The sequence below is a fragment of the Myotis nattereri genome, assembly GCF_964212035.1.
Source record: "Myotis nattereri genome assembly, chromosome: 1".
NCBI classification, from domain to species: Eukaryota; Metazoa; Chordata; class Mammalia; order Chiroptera; family Vespertilionidae; genus Myotis; species Myotis nattereri.
Genome location: NC_138075.1, coordinates 25,446,112 through 25,460,057, shown reverse-complemented (window position 1 = coordinate 25,460,057; position 13,946 = coordinate 25,446,112). Strand labels below are relative to the sequence as shown.

The window sequence follows — 13,946 nt, the reverse complement described above, 5'->3', positions numbered from 1 at the left end:
CAGTGCTCAGAGCCATGGGCAGCTCTGCGCTTCTTTCTGGCCTCTGGACACAGTCCCCACCGCCGGATTTTCCTCACCGAGAGTTTCCACTGTCAAAGCCACGTTTCTCTCAGCCGCTCACTGCGCTGCTAGACTTGTGCACTGTCCCTTCTCCAGCTGGCTGTGGGGCTCAAACTCCAAAGGGCTTTAGTCTGGACTCCAGTGGAGCACCCAAGCCATGTGCTAGAAACAGCAGGAAGGGGCCCTTCCCAGCGTGCCCGGTGGCCTCGGGGAGGCCAGCACCTCTGCCATCACATTCCCCCAAAAGGGCTCTCGTTCCTCCCTGCTGAGGAGCAACTGAATTCTAACCGCCTACTGGCTGAGTTTTATTTCCAGCACTGCAAGGTAACAAGTACACACAGGCACACACACACACACACACACACACACACACACACACACCAGATTTCTATTCCCATCAAATCTCTGCATCCCAAAATGACCTACATGTTGGCAAAGGCTTTTTAACTGTCAGAAGTTATTATCAAATGGGCGTTCTCTCTCCACTGCACATGCATTATCGCAAACAAATGCAGGTTGAATGTGGACTTTTCTCTCCATTTCCGCAATCTCCTCCCCTATCCCTCGCCGCCACCCCCCCCCGCCCCCCCCCCCCGCCCCGCCACCTCCCCGGGCTCTCCATGCCCATGGACAATGTCAAAGCCAGCATGTAATTGGTGTCCAAAAGGAAGCCCTTCAGGGACAAAAAAAGGACATTTTTGAAAGAGCTTACCCCTGTTTTCAATGCTGTTGTCCTGCACAAGGCTTGGTGCTGGAAATCCCCCAGCCACGCCAGAACCCCACCCTTCCCCAGGGCATTGGCCTGGGTGCTGGACCAGGTACAGACCTATCAGCTCTGGAAGGAGCTGCCATCTACATCACTTGGACCCTACACCAACCTGGGGAAGAGGCAAGAGAGGTGGCTCAGAGGTTAAGGCCACAGGGGAGGTGGTTGGGGAGCACTTCTCCTTTCTTAGTTCTCCACCCTCTCCCATGGAACCATCATTTGACCTTGAAGGCAGGAGGGAGGAGTGATGCTCTGGATTGGCCTGAAGACATCCAGAAACCCAATAGCACCCACTGAGGTGCTAGGATTTCTGGGAAACAAGGATGTCTGTCTTACATACTTCCTGCAAAAATGTGGAGAGGTAACTCAGATCTCAGGGTGGCTTAGGATAAAAATCACATGCAGAAAGCCACTCTGCGGGCTCTTTGAGGTGAAGCCTTTATAGCACCCCCATTCAGCATTCCTCCACCCTCCTGTACACCCATTCTCCCCACAGGGCCTGGCAATCTGAGAACTAAAAATCCCCCCAACCATGCCAGAACCCCCTCCCCTCAGAGGCTCATGCTGAACCCCGAGCACCCATGCCCAATTGCCCCCCAAAGAAAGGTGGGGTTCAGGATGAACCTGGCTCTAAAGGGGCTAGTTTATCCCACCTCCACCCACACCCTTTCACCTGCAGCCCCTCACCTGGGCCTGCCTGCCTTAGAATTCAAGCCTCAGACTCCATCCCTCCTCTCAACCCCCACCTCCCGTGTCCCCAGCCCTCTGGGTGGTCCTGTTCTCCGGGTTCCCTGGTGAGAGTTGGCTCATCTGATGACCTAATTCATCCTAGAGAGGATGAGGCTCACAGGTTAACAAGCTTCCTTTCCAAACTGATGTAGTTGCACTCTAAGGTACTAAGTGACTCTTGGGGGCCGGGCGTTGCCTCAGGCAGTGCTTTTGGGGCTGCACAGTAGCGGCCCCAGGATCCCTATATGGAGAGGGCCCAGGCCCACAGTGCTCGCTCAGAAGCTGCATTTGCAGCGCAAGCACGCTCTTTCCTGGGACTTGGTTTGACTTCAGTTGATAGATATGCCAACGTCTACCCCTGCCGGTTCATGCTGTCACGAGATCTAGGTCACGTGCTCCTACGCTCACTACAGTTTGTGGAGGTTCTTCTTGGTCTGGTGGCAGAGGGGAACGTGGTCTATTCCTAATGTGGCCTCTTCCATGCGCTGTTTCATTTCATTCATCCTAAGAACAAATTAACTTTTTTGTTTTTGCTGCTGCTGCATTATATTATAAGTCTTCAGTTGACTCAAATGCAAAATATCTTAATTTGTGCTGCTGAATCACTTCTCTCTCAAACTGTCTGTGTGGTGTTCTACCTGTGTATGCTAAGTGTAAGAGTCAACATTTATTCCTTATTACAGGTAGTTTAGAGTCAACAGAAGGCCAATGCTAATCATGATATTCCTCACTCCTGATTCTGGAAACCAGCGTCTTCCTCCCCCTTCTGGTTTTGAATGCAGTTGGTGAATCTGGAATTCATTCCCAGCCCTCATGTTAGACATAGTCTTGGCTTTTGGAAAGCCAGAGCTTTGAAGTAGTATGTGTGTGGCTTCCTGGAAATCACACAAAACGCAAGACATCAAATTGGTCCATTTGGCATGTGGAACACTGTCTAATCTGGAAATAATTAGTCACCATCTGGGGGAGGGGGGCGGTGGGATGCGGAGGGAAGAGAGAGAGGAGAGGAAGGGAGCATGAGAGGAAATCATTTTCATTACGTGTTTTTTGTTTGTTTGTTTGTTTGTTTTTTGGGGTTTTTTTGCATGCATACAAGTCCTTTAATTGATCTCTTACCCCCTTACCTCCTGCCCCCCAACCCTCCCCGGCCTTCCCGCTGCAGTTTGACAATCTGTTTGAGGCAGCTCTGCCTCTGTGTCTATTATTGTTCAAAAGTTTATAATGGTCTCTATTATCCATGAATGAGTGAGATCATGTGGTATTTTTCCTTCATTGACTGGCTTATTTCACTTAGCAAAATGCTCTCCAGTTCCATCCATGACGTTGTAAATGGTAAGAGTTCCTTCCTTTTTAGAGCAGCATAGTATTCCATCGTGTAGATGTACCACAGTTTTCTAATCCATTCATCTACTGATGGGCACTTAGGCTGTTTCCAGATCTTAGCTATGGTGAATTGTGCTGCTATGAATATAGGGGTGCATATATCCTTTCTGATTGGTGTTTCTGGTTTCTTGGGATCATTACATGTTTAACAGAAATACTTGAAAACCAGTTTCTGTAATCGGTAAAGTCATGAGGGGTGTATTAGTTTGCTAGGGCTGCTGAGACAAAATATTACAGACCGGGTAGCCTAAACAACATACATTTATTGCCTCAAAGTTCTGGAGTCTAGTCGTCCGGGATCCATGCACTGTCTGAAATCAGGTAGTTTCTCACATTTGCGTCTCTCCTCCCCGCCTCCTGGTTCCATGCGACTCCTTGACCCACAAGTAGAGGAAGGAGAAGGCCCTTTTCATGTAGACACAGGTGCTCTACATTTAACCTTTTCCTCTCTTCTTCCTCCTGTGGCTGTGTGGGGTAGACAGCAGCTTCCCCATTTAAACATGAGGTTAGGCTGGAAAGGTAGATGGATGCCAAATGATAGAAGACCTTCAATTCCATAGTCAGAAACTTGGCATTTCTTTTGTAGCAGTAGGGAGCCACAGCGGGCTTTTGAGAGGAGATGGTTTCCATAGAGTTTTCTAAGCTCTAAAATTCACTCCAGTTGCCAGTTCAGTTATTAAGCCTGGAGTAGGGCACGGTGTTGAGGAAGAGTCAGAAAGGGAGTCAGAAAGGACAATTGATTCCAGAGTCCAGAGTGTCCTTGGGGTCAGAAGCAGGACAAGGCCTTATGCTCCTTGCTCCTCTCCAGGAGTAAAACATTGTAATATTCCAGGACCAGTTTTTCTTCGGAAACACAGATATTGACCTCTCTTCAGCAGTAAGGCGGGAAGCGGTATACATGTTAAAACTAGAATATTTCTGTAGAAACTTAATATGAACGGCCTCATGTTCAAATCTGGAGCATGTTATGGTGCTCTGCCTGGTTACTTGAGCTATGCTGCACGTGGTACTCCTTCTACAATTCTCCTTGGTGGGCTCGGCTGAAGCATGTGGCAAGGTAAAATTTGAGATTGGGGGGGGGGGGGAGGGAGAAAGGATATTCGTTTTTCCATATGTAGAATGTGGTGTTAGAGTTAATTAATGAACTACTGTGACCCATTTAAGAAGCTCCTGGAAATAACCTCTGAGCCACCCATCTAATTGGTCCCAGCTAGACCAAAACCTGAGGCATATCAAATGCCACGGAAGCAATTACTTCAGGTTATAGACAGATATCTCTCCTGTCCTTATCCCTGACTTCTTCCCCCAAGCAGACTGCCATAGTTCCAGGTTGACCAGTAGTTTGGCTGTCAAGCTGTTCAAAAGGACCAGAAAGTAGTGGAGTTAGAGAAAATTCACTCAGTTTTTCCCCAGGAGGAGAAAATACTAATCTGTTTTGGGAACAATGCAGAATACTGATTTTCCAAACATTTACTCATGAATAGGTCACTGTATGTATTAGTTTTCTATTGCTGCTGTAACAAATTACCACAATTTGAATGCCTAAGACAGCATATATCTTACAATTCTGTAGAACAGAAATCTGAAATAGGCCCTCTGGGTTAAAATCAAGGGGTTGGCAGAACTGCATACCTTTCTGAAGGCTTTAGGGGACCATCTTTTTCCTTGCCTTTACTGGCTTCTAGAAGCCACCCACATTCCTTAGCTTGTGGGCGCTCCCTCCTTCCTCAAAGCCAGCAAAGCCCCACCTCTCTGATGCTTTCTCTCTGGTCACATCTCTCTCTGACTACAGCTGGGAAAAGTCCTCGTCTTTCAAGGACTCGTGTGATTAGACAGCCCATCTGGATAATCCAGGATAAACACCCCATCCCAAGGTCCTTAACCTTAATCACAGCTACAAAGTCCCTTCGCCATGTAAGATAACGTATTCACAGTGATTAGGATGTGGGCATCTTTGCGGGGGACCATTCTTCTGCCTTCCACACTGTAGATTAAATTTTGCAATATAGGATGTGGCCCCATCTCCCACATCTTCTTCCACTCAGCTGAAGCCTTACTTGCATGAACTAAGGCCTCCCAGGAACTGCCCTGGCTGCTGGTGTGGTGATCCCAGGAGCCAGCTCTGGAGCAGGACTGCCTGGGTCTCATCCAAATAGTCTCATTATTCATCAGTCTCATTTGGCCTTGGACAGTTTACCTTCCCTAAGCATCCGTGTGCTTAAGTGTAAAGAGGGGGTGGCTCTCAATAAACAGCAGATGGCATACTCAAGTTGGGGTAATTTGAGAAGATTGGAATAGAGATTTTAGGTTCTCTGACATTGCTAGAGTGTTTCATTAGTTTGTGTTTATTTTCCTCATTTGCATTGTAGCTGGTCTTCTGCAGTCAGAGATTCCTTATTCTGTGGTTTGCTCAAAGGATCTGCTCCGCTCTTTTTTCCAAGCAAACAACAGATCCTTATATAAGAGAAACAGTGCCTTCTAGTGCTTGGCTACTCCAGCCAAGCTCAGGGGAGAGTAATTCCCCCTAAAGCATCATCAAGAAGCCATTTGTTCACTGACCTAGAACTTCATTCTTGCCTGCTTTTCTCCTCAATCACATGGGGAAGAATGTTTTCCATAAAAGTAATTTATGAAGCACCACATATGGTAATATTAAAACCATAAAAATAAGCCTCCAGGAGACAAATCAAATAATGCTGCTTCATCCTTCTACCCTGGCACGGCCCTGGGTAATGAATGTCATGTATGATACTTTGGGGAACTGACTTCTAGCTCAGCTGGTACGTGGGTGCCTGTGGAGCAATTCCTTGAACACTGTTGCTAAAATTTATGGAATCTCGAGGCTTCTGTTTATTTAACCCATTTCTAAAGCAGAATGATCTTAAAAATGTACATACCAACGGACAGGTATCAACACCCCTAAGATCCTAATATATTAAGCATTCCATTCAATGCTGGAATCCAAGATAAAATTCTTTAAGAATATAACACTCATGGCATTCATTCATTCATGCATGCATGCATGCATTCATTCAATAAATATTTACTGAGCACCAACTATTAAGATTAAATGGTGAGAAAAACAGTCTGGTGAAAAATGCAAGTCCAAATTAAAGTGATACAGAGGAAAGCTATAGGGTTCTATAAGATTTTATAACAGAATAATCACTGGGAAACCTATAGATAGATTTTGAGCAGATGAATTAAATGGTCATATTTTTCGTAGAGTATCACACAGGCTGCAGTGTGGAGAACAGATCCAATAAGAATCAAGGCCAGCTCAACCATCCTTTATGAATGTTCTTTAGTGCGGGGTCTTTGTGGTAGACATTGTTGTTTGGTTAAGCTAACCCCATTTCCATTCTCCCCTTCTCATTCTTCCATGTGGTGTTGAGGCTGGAAAAGCTAAATACCCTCTTCCCCAGCTTCCTTTGCAGCTACATGTAGTCATGTGACCCTGTTCTGGCCAATGAGACTAGAGCAGAGATCTGTTGGGATATTCTGGGAAGGAATATGCTTTTCCGGATACTAGGAACAAGTACAGCTATACCAACACTCTCCACTTTCCACCTTTCTTCTTTTTTAACATAAAAGTGATGCCTGAGATTAGGGTAGCTATCTGGCAACCATGAGGGAAAGGTCATGATGGTAATTCACAGAGTTAAGTATGCCAGTGGCCACTCACATACAGACTGCTTATTACATGGGAAAAAAATAGACCCCCATGTTTGGAGATTGCACTTTTTTTACTTTCTATCAAAAGCATTCTAGACATATACAGTGATTCAAAAGTAAGTTTAACTGAAAACAAATTAACTGTCATTTCAACCATTATCATAGCTAGTATAATGAATTTGAAAATTTCCCTCCTGTCATTGAAATCACATGCTTTTGAGTGGGATGATGAAAAATAGAGGGAGTCTTTGATGGTTCCCCTTCCAAGGACCTTGGAGAGTGATACTCCTTAGTATTTCTCCTCCTAGCTTCTTTAGAACCCATACTTGGCCCTTCTGTCTCCAACACATCCTTAACTATTAGCCTAGATCCCTGAACCTTTCTGAAAAAGTTTAGTCCATGTTGAAGGGGAACAGATTCTGTCTTTTACCTACTTTTATAGGTGTTCAATACATATCCACTAAACCAGTAAGTGAAGCTGAGTACATTTAAAAGTTGACAACAGCAGTGTGCTGTGTTTTTAAAAATAAAAATGAGAAAAGGCCCAATCTATGGAACACATATGGGACAGAGCATGCTCAATGAAGCATGCACATTTTGGATTAAGAAATATGATTATCATTTGCCAGTTCTGATTTCTGCCTCTGGGCTGATAAGATGTGTCCAAAAACTTGTTTTCACTCATTCTCAGATACGAAAACAGAAGGGGTCTTTAATGAAATGCAGAAGCTGAACTGACAGTCATTAGTGCTAGAAACAGGCAAGTGATTGCAAAGTCAAGTTGCAACGCTTCAATAAAAAAGACCTTCATGCCTGAGGCATACTCTGCCTTCTTTACTAAAGTTGTGGTGGATTTTTTTTAAGCAACGACAACATAGCTTGCTTAGTCTTAACATTTTTAAATCTTCCACTAAGGAAATATTGGAGGAGCTAAATAAATTAGTTCATTGGATAATTAATTTTTAGAAACAAAACTGATGTTGGCCCTTTGTCATTTCTGTTAGCAGAGATGAGCAGGCATGGGACTGGTCAAGAAAGAGCAGTGTCAGGGCCACTTGGACGCATGTCTCGATCTGGCTTCTGATGCCATCTGTCCAAAATGATTTCTCAAAACATCAAAACTCCGTGGTCCTTCCCAGCACCCTCCCCACACCTTGCACCTCTTAGCTCAGGGGAGCATTCTGCATGGATCCACCTGGAAGATGGGCAACATGGGGAATGGGAACCCCGAGGTCTGATTACCTGTCCTACCCTTCACTCACAGACACAGATTTGCATTTGTCAAGTAAGACAAGTCTCTTGTGTTTTAGAACAAGGAATGTTGTTTAACAACCAGAGCTATTGCTGTAGAGATGAGGGAAGTGACATCCTGAGAGGTGAAGTAACTTGTCCATGGTCAACACAGCAAGTCAGTGAAGCTGAGACCAGCATTTCTCTCAGGCCTCGGACTTACTGTCCTGCTGTCCTTCTGTGGCTTTAGTTTGAAAAGAGAGGATTGCTTTTCCTCCTTCTCTCTTAAACTTCATAACTATTTCAATGAACTATCTCTGCCATCTCATAATATTCCTCTTTTCAGAGAAAACCCACCCTGTGGTATAATGATTTCCATTTCCTCCTGCTGTTTAGAAAATGTTTTACCTGCATGTTAGTGTGGAGCTTGGATCTCCTTGGAGAAGGGCATCCTGGTTGTTGTGACCCATCCAGGCAGAACCAGCCAAGCTGGCCAAGTGGTTTCTCTGCATCGCTTGGCTGTCAGATAAGGGCCACCTGCTACCTGATGGGCACAGTGAAACTTAGGTCCAACAAGCTCCCCAGTGACACAGAACTTCATATTAAAGAATGCCAGGGAATTGGTGTTGCTCTTCCTCAGGAACAAAGGTGTCGGAAGTTAGATAGACCTGAACAATCAAGAAAATATAAATATATATGCCTTCCCATCTCTCTGTTCCCAACCCAGAAGATGTGATCTACCAGTACAAGATAAAGCCAACTAAGCCCTTGGCACAAAGAGAGAGAAGGCTGAGCTCATCAGCCATTGGGCCAAAATCAATCCTGAGATGGCTGATAAACTGATTATCTGGATCAATTTCTCTGTTTCCTGCTCTACCCCCTCAGGACTGAACTAAACTTTCCCTTCAATACAAACAGTATTAAGTGTCTGTATCTGAAAAGCATGTTGGCAGGCACTGGTTAAGGATAAAAAGATAAATCTTAGATTTGATAGGCAGAGCTTGGGCATTAATTAGAGTCAGGAAGACTTGGGTAAGGATCCTGGCTTTGCCATTTACTAGCTTTGTGTCATTGGATAAATCACTTAAACTTTCTGAGCCTCAATTTCAACATGTAGACACAGTTTTGCTGCATAGAAAACCACCCCAGACGCAGTGGCATATAACAATAAGCATTCATTTCTTCCTCATGAGCCTGCAGGACAGCTGAGGTTTGATTGATTTAGTCAGGGATGGGCCCCTTTTGCTCCACATGTCTCTCACCTTCCTTGGAATAACAGCTATCTGCTGCAGAAGGGCAAGACAAAAGGGTGACCCTAACCATGCAGATATCTTGAAAGCCTCTATTCACATCATGTTCAATAGCATCATCCCATTAGCCAGGCAAGACACATGACCAAGCCAAAAAGTCAAGAAGCAGACCCTCTGCCCTCCATGAGTCCAGGCCAGAATTTAGGTGTATATTAATATATGGAGGAATCAAGAACTGGAACCAGTGAAACATTCTTCTATTCCTCTGATGTTGTAAATTATTGCTAGAATGTAACCCCTTTCTGGTCAGTTAAGGGGATTGTTCTTTCGATCCAGCTGTGACCTCTAATGAGTGTTATACCTCTACATACATTGTAGGCTAACATAAGAAGTTAGGGCTTGGGTGACCACTTTGTAGTTTACACAGATGTTGAATTATAATGTTATATACAGCGGGGCCTTGACTTACGAGTTTAATTCGTTCCGTGACGGAGCTAGTAACTCAAATTACTCATATGTCAAATCAATTTTCACCATTACAATGAATTGAAATGCCATTAATCCGTTCCAGACACCCAAAAAACACCGCAATTGTTTTGTTAAATGTTTTTAAATAAGAAAAATGTATTTAAAAATAACGAATATTGTATAAAAACACAATACTGAACAATAGAATGTAGTGCAATAAACTTGTTTGATTAAGTTTAATGTACAGCATTTACCTTGGAGATCAAACGACTTACAGATGCTGATGGAGTTGGAGGAGAAAGGCTGAACTGAATAACTGAATAACTAAATCTTATTTGCTGGTTTTTGCCCTTTTCGCCACGCTTTCATCACTTTCATCTACAGGAGTTTTCGATAAAAACCTGTCCAATGAGATCTGTTTCATCCTCCCATTCAGAACATTTCTGAAATGAGTTAGGCAAGTGTCATTAAATAGCTCCATCGCACGCCCAGTTGCAATTTTTTCTGGATGTTTCTTTTGAATAAAGTCTAAAAGTTTCTCCCACATTCCCAACATTTCCTTTATCTCACTTATAGAGATAACCTCCTCCTCCTCCTCCTCGTCCTCCTCCTCCTCCTCGTCCTCCTCCTCCTCCTCCTCCTCCTTCTCCTCCGTGTCATCTATTTCCTGCAAAACCTCCTTGTGCTGCTGCATCTGTAGCTCCTTTAGCCCCTGCATTGTCAGTTCCTCGGAGTGCTCCTCGATGAGCTCGTTGATGTCACCTTCCTTTATATCCGCACTCGCTGCCTCACCATGTCTGACAACGGAGTGAACGCCGGTCCTCTTTTTAAAATTTTCAAACCAGCCCCGACTGGCTTTAAACAGCTCGCCCAATGCCTCATCCATTGAAGTGCCTGGTCTGCTGCAGCAAATCAGCGTAAATAGCTCGTGCCTTCTCGCAGATTATAGCCTTCGTCACGGTATCTCCTGCGAGCTGCTTCTCCGTTAGCCACACCATTAGCAGCTTCTCCATATTTTCATGGATAGATGTGCGCTGTTTAGAAATTATTTTAACGCCCTTGGCTGGAGTTGTAGCCTGTATCAACTCCTTCTGCTTCAGTATGGTGCAGATTGTAGAAGTGCTACGCTCGTACTGCTTCGCCAAGTCGATTACACGCACACCTTGGTCATGTTTTTCGATAATTTCTTTCTTTAATTCAATGCACATCATCCGCTTCTTCTTCTCCGCATGTCCTTCACACTTACTTTCTTCAGATCCATGGCTGAAAAAACGAAGTTTTGCAAAATAACTGCAAGCACAAATGCGAGCACAACACTGGTGCTTCAACTAAGAGCTAACCGCTTAAAGTGAACGAGTGAGACACGTGATGCTGGGCTGATGTTGTGGCGTTCACTGTGACGTTCGCTGCGCCAACTAGCGGTGGGGTATCTGAAGCTGGCTTGTAACCTGAATTTTAGCTCGCAACTCAAAGCAAAAAATCGTCCGAGAGACAGCTCGTATCTCGAAAAACTCGTTAGTCGGGACACTCGTAAGTCAAGGCTCTACTATACCTGAAACTTATCTATATTTATAAAAGCCTAAGTGACTGTCACAACCGAAACAACCAAACGGACGACCGAACAGGCTGTGTGGGGCGACCAGGCTGGCAGGGGGGTTAGTGAGGAATGACCAAAAGACTGAGCAGCAGGCTGTGTGGGGCAACCAGGCCAGCGGGGGGGGCAGTTGGAGGCGATCAGGCTGGCAGAGGGGGGCAGTGAGGGTAACCAGGCTGGCGTGGGGGCAGTTGGGACAACCAGGCTGGCAGGGGGTGCAGTAAGGGGCAACCAGGCAGGGAGGGAGGGCAGTTGGGGGCTACCAGGACAGCAGGGGGGCAGTTGGGGGTGACCAGGCCGGCAGGGGGGCCAGTTGGGGGTGACCAGGCCAGCAGAGGGGGCAGTTAGGGGCAATCAGGCAAGCAGACAGGAGAGCAGTTAGGAGCCAGTGGTCCCAGATTGTGAGAGGGATATCCGACTGCAGGTTTAGGCCCAATCCCCAGGACATCCCCCAAGGGGTCCTGGATTGGAGAGGGTGAAGACTGGGCTGAGGGGACACCCCCCACCTGCACAAATTTCATGCACCAGGCCTCTAGTCCTATATAATAAAAGCCCAGCAACCAATGGTGGAACGACCAGAACAACTGGTCGACCAGTTGCTATGACATGCATTGACCACCAGGGGCTGCCCTCTGGTGATCAGTGCACTACCACAGTGGGAGTGCCACTCGGCTGACTGGGATGAGCAGCTGCTCCCATTGTGAACCCCAAGCCAATGGGCAGGAACCTGGGCTGCAATTGTTTCCTCCTTGCTCCAAGCTTCTCCTCCTCACTCCCTGCCACCTCCTCCAGATGCCTGCAGGCTGCACAGCGCTGCTGCCAGGCTTACAGAGCTGATCCTGGAGGCTGGGAGGCGACCCTGGGTTCGTGGCCGCCACAGGACTGAGGCCTACTCTGCCGCCTCTCAGTGCTATTGCCCCTGGGCCCAGCCCCGACAGGGTCCCCTGGAGAGGCGAATGCTCTGGCTCCACAGAAGATGCCGGACCATGGAGCAGCCACTCAGAGAGTGGGTCCACAGCTGCTCAGCTGACCAGGATGAGCTGTGGTCCCACAACAGGCCAATCCCTGCAGGCCACGCCCCCCAACAGTTCATGAATCCCGTGTACCAGGCCTCTAGTATAATAATAATAAAGATTCAATGGTGTGATAAAGCCACTAAACAGAGCAGAGGATAAGAGAATCATGGAGACTAATCTTTAAGTGCAGCTCACATCAGCAGAGAATGGAAATCATTACCATCTAATGATGTCAGGGTTCTAACCGAATTGAAATATTGGCTTCCCTCCAATTCCCCATGATTTTCAGGCCATTCCCTAAAAAGCAGCAATGTAACTCATGTTGGGTTTCAGATAGCACAATAGATGAAAGCATAGATTACTTTGAAAATGTCCATTTTTCTAGGAATTACTCTCCTTGACTATCAGTAATACTCAAGCTCTTCTAAATCGTTGGGCTGTGTGTAGAGGAAAGAAGGTGGGGCACTAGTTGAAAACTATGAACATGAATGTCAATGACAATCCTTTTCCTGTCATTTAACAGAATGCAGGTCTTCAGAGAATGACCCTTTTTCCTAGCATGACATATCCATCCTTTGCCTAAGACAGCAGTTGCCAATCTTTCAGACCTCACGGATCACCAGTGGTCTGTGGGCCACCGGTTGGCAACCACTGGCCTAAGATGTCAGAAGCTTCAGATACCCTCTCAATAGTAGTGCCTCTCAGGAAAACCCAGAAATATCCAGGGGAGAATGGTCTCCGTTCTGGGCTGGGTTTTTTTGGAATCTTATCAGTTGGCAGAGCAACGTAGGTGTGTGTAAGCCTGAGCTCTGGGATCTATGGCTGGGTTCAAACTCAGATCCGCAACTGGGTAGCTGGGTGACCTGGGGCCGGTTGTTTAATCTCCATGGTAGTCATGGATGCTACTCACAGGGGTCAGTTTCCCTCTCCTCCTGGCACCCAGAAGACTCCTTTGCGGTTGGGTAGTGCCGTGTCACTAGTTCTGGCCAAGGAATTGTGAGTAAATGAGTTCTGTGTAACTTCTGGGCTTTCACATTTAATAACCAGTGTAAGATTCTCCAGAATTTTCTTTTGTCCCTCCTACACAACGACCAGCAACATCCCAGATGGTGGCTGCTTCGTCAGTCTGGGCTGACAGTGAGCAGCCTCCCTGGTGACCTGTATGTAATAGACTTGTAGCAGGAGAAAGAAAAAAAACTTGGTTTTAGTAAGCCATCATGATTTTGAGGGTTATTTGTTACCACAACTTAACCTTATCTACCCTGATTTATACACCTCATTAAATCTTCATTATTTTAATCTAAAAATAATGATAATAGTATAATCTAGTTTATGAAATAATCATGGGGATTAAATAGGGTAATATGTGTGCAATACTTAGTGTGGTACCTAGCACACAATAAATTCTGAATATATTTTACCTATTGTGTGTGTGTATATGTATATGTATATACATATATATTATTAAGATATGCCATATCCTAACTTTGTCTCTAGCAAGTTATCTACTTATTTCAAAGAAGTTATTAGTCATCTGACTGAGAAATTCCGTTACCCTCAAATTGCATTTCTAGTATGTTAGACAAGGTATGTTTAAATTTCTACACTTAAAATCTATTAAGTAATAACTCGGGAAACCCATCTTGGTTTTCTTTGTGGCTCAGGGAAACAAAATGTGTGAGAAAGCTAAACATTATCCTCTCCCCTTTTCCAGCTGCTCCCCCCCCCCCCATTAACTCTCCAAACAAAAAGTCCTAACTACAGATTCTTCTGTA

At 45.5% G+C, this 13,946-nt stretch overlaps 1 protein-coding gene across 11 annotated transcripts in view; it reads left to right on the top strand.

The window, feature by feature from the left end:
* The window catches only part of RGS6 (regulator of G protein signaling 6), a 488,382-nt gene that overhangs the window by 321,928 nt on the left and 152,508 nt on the right, over positions 1-13,946 (top strand). The window lies entirely within an intron of this gene.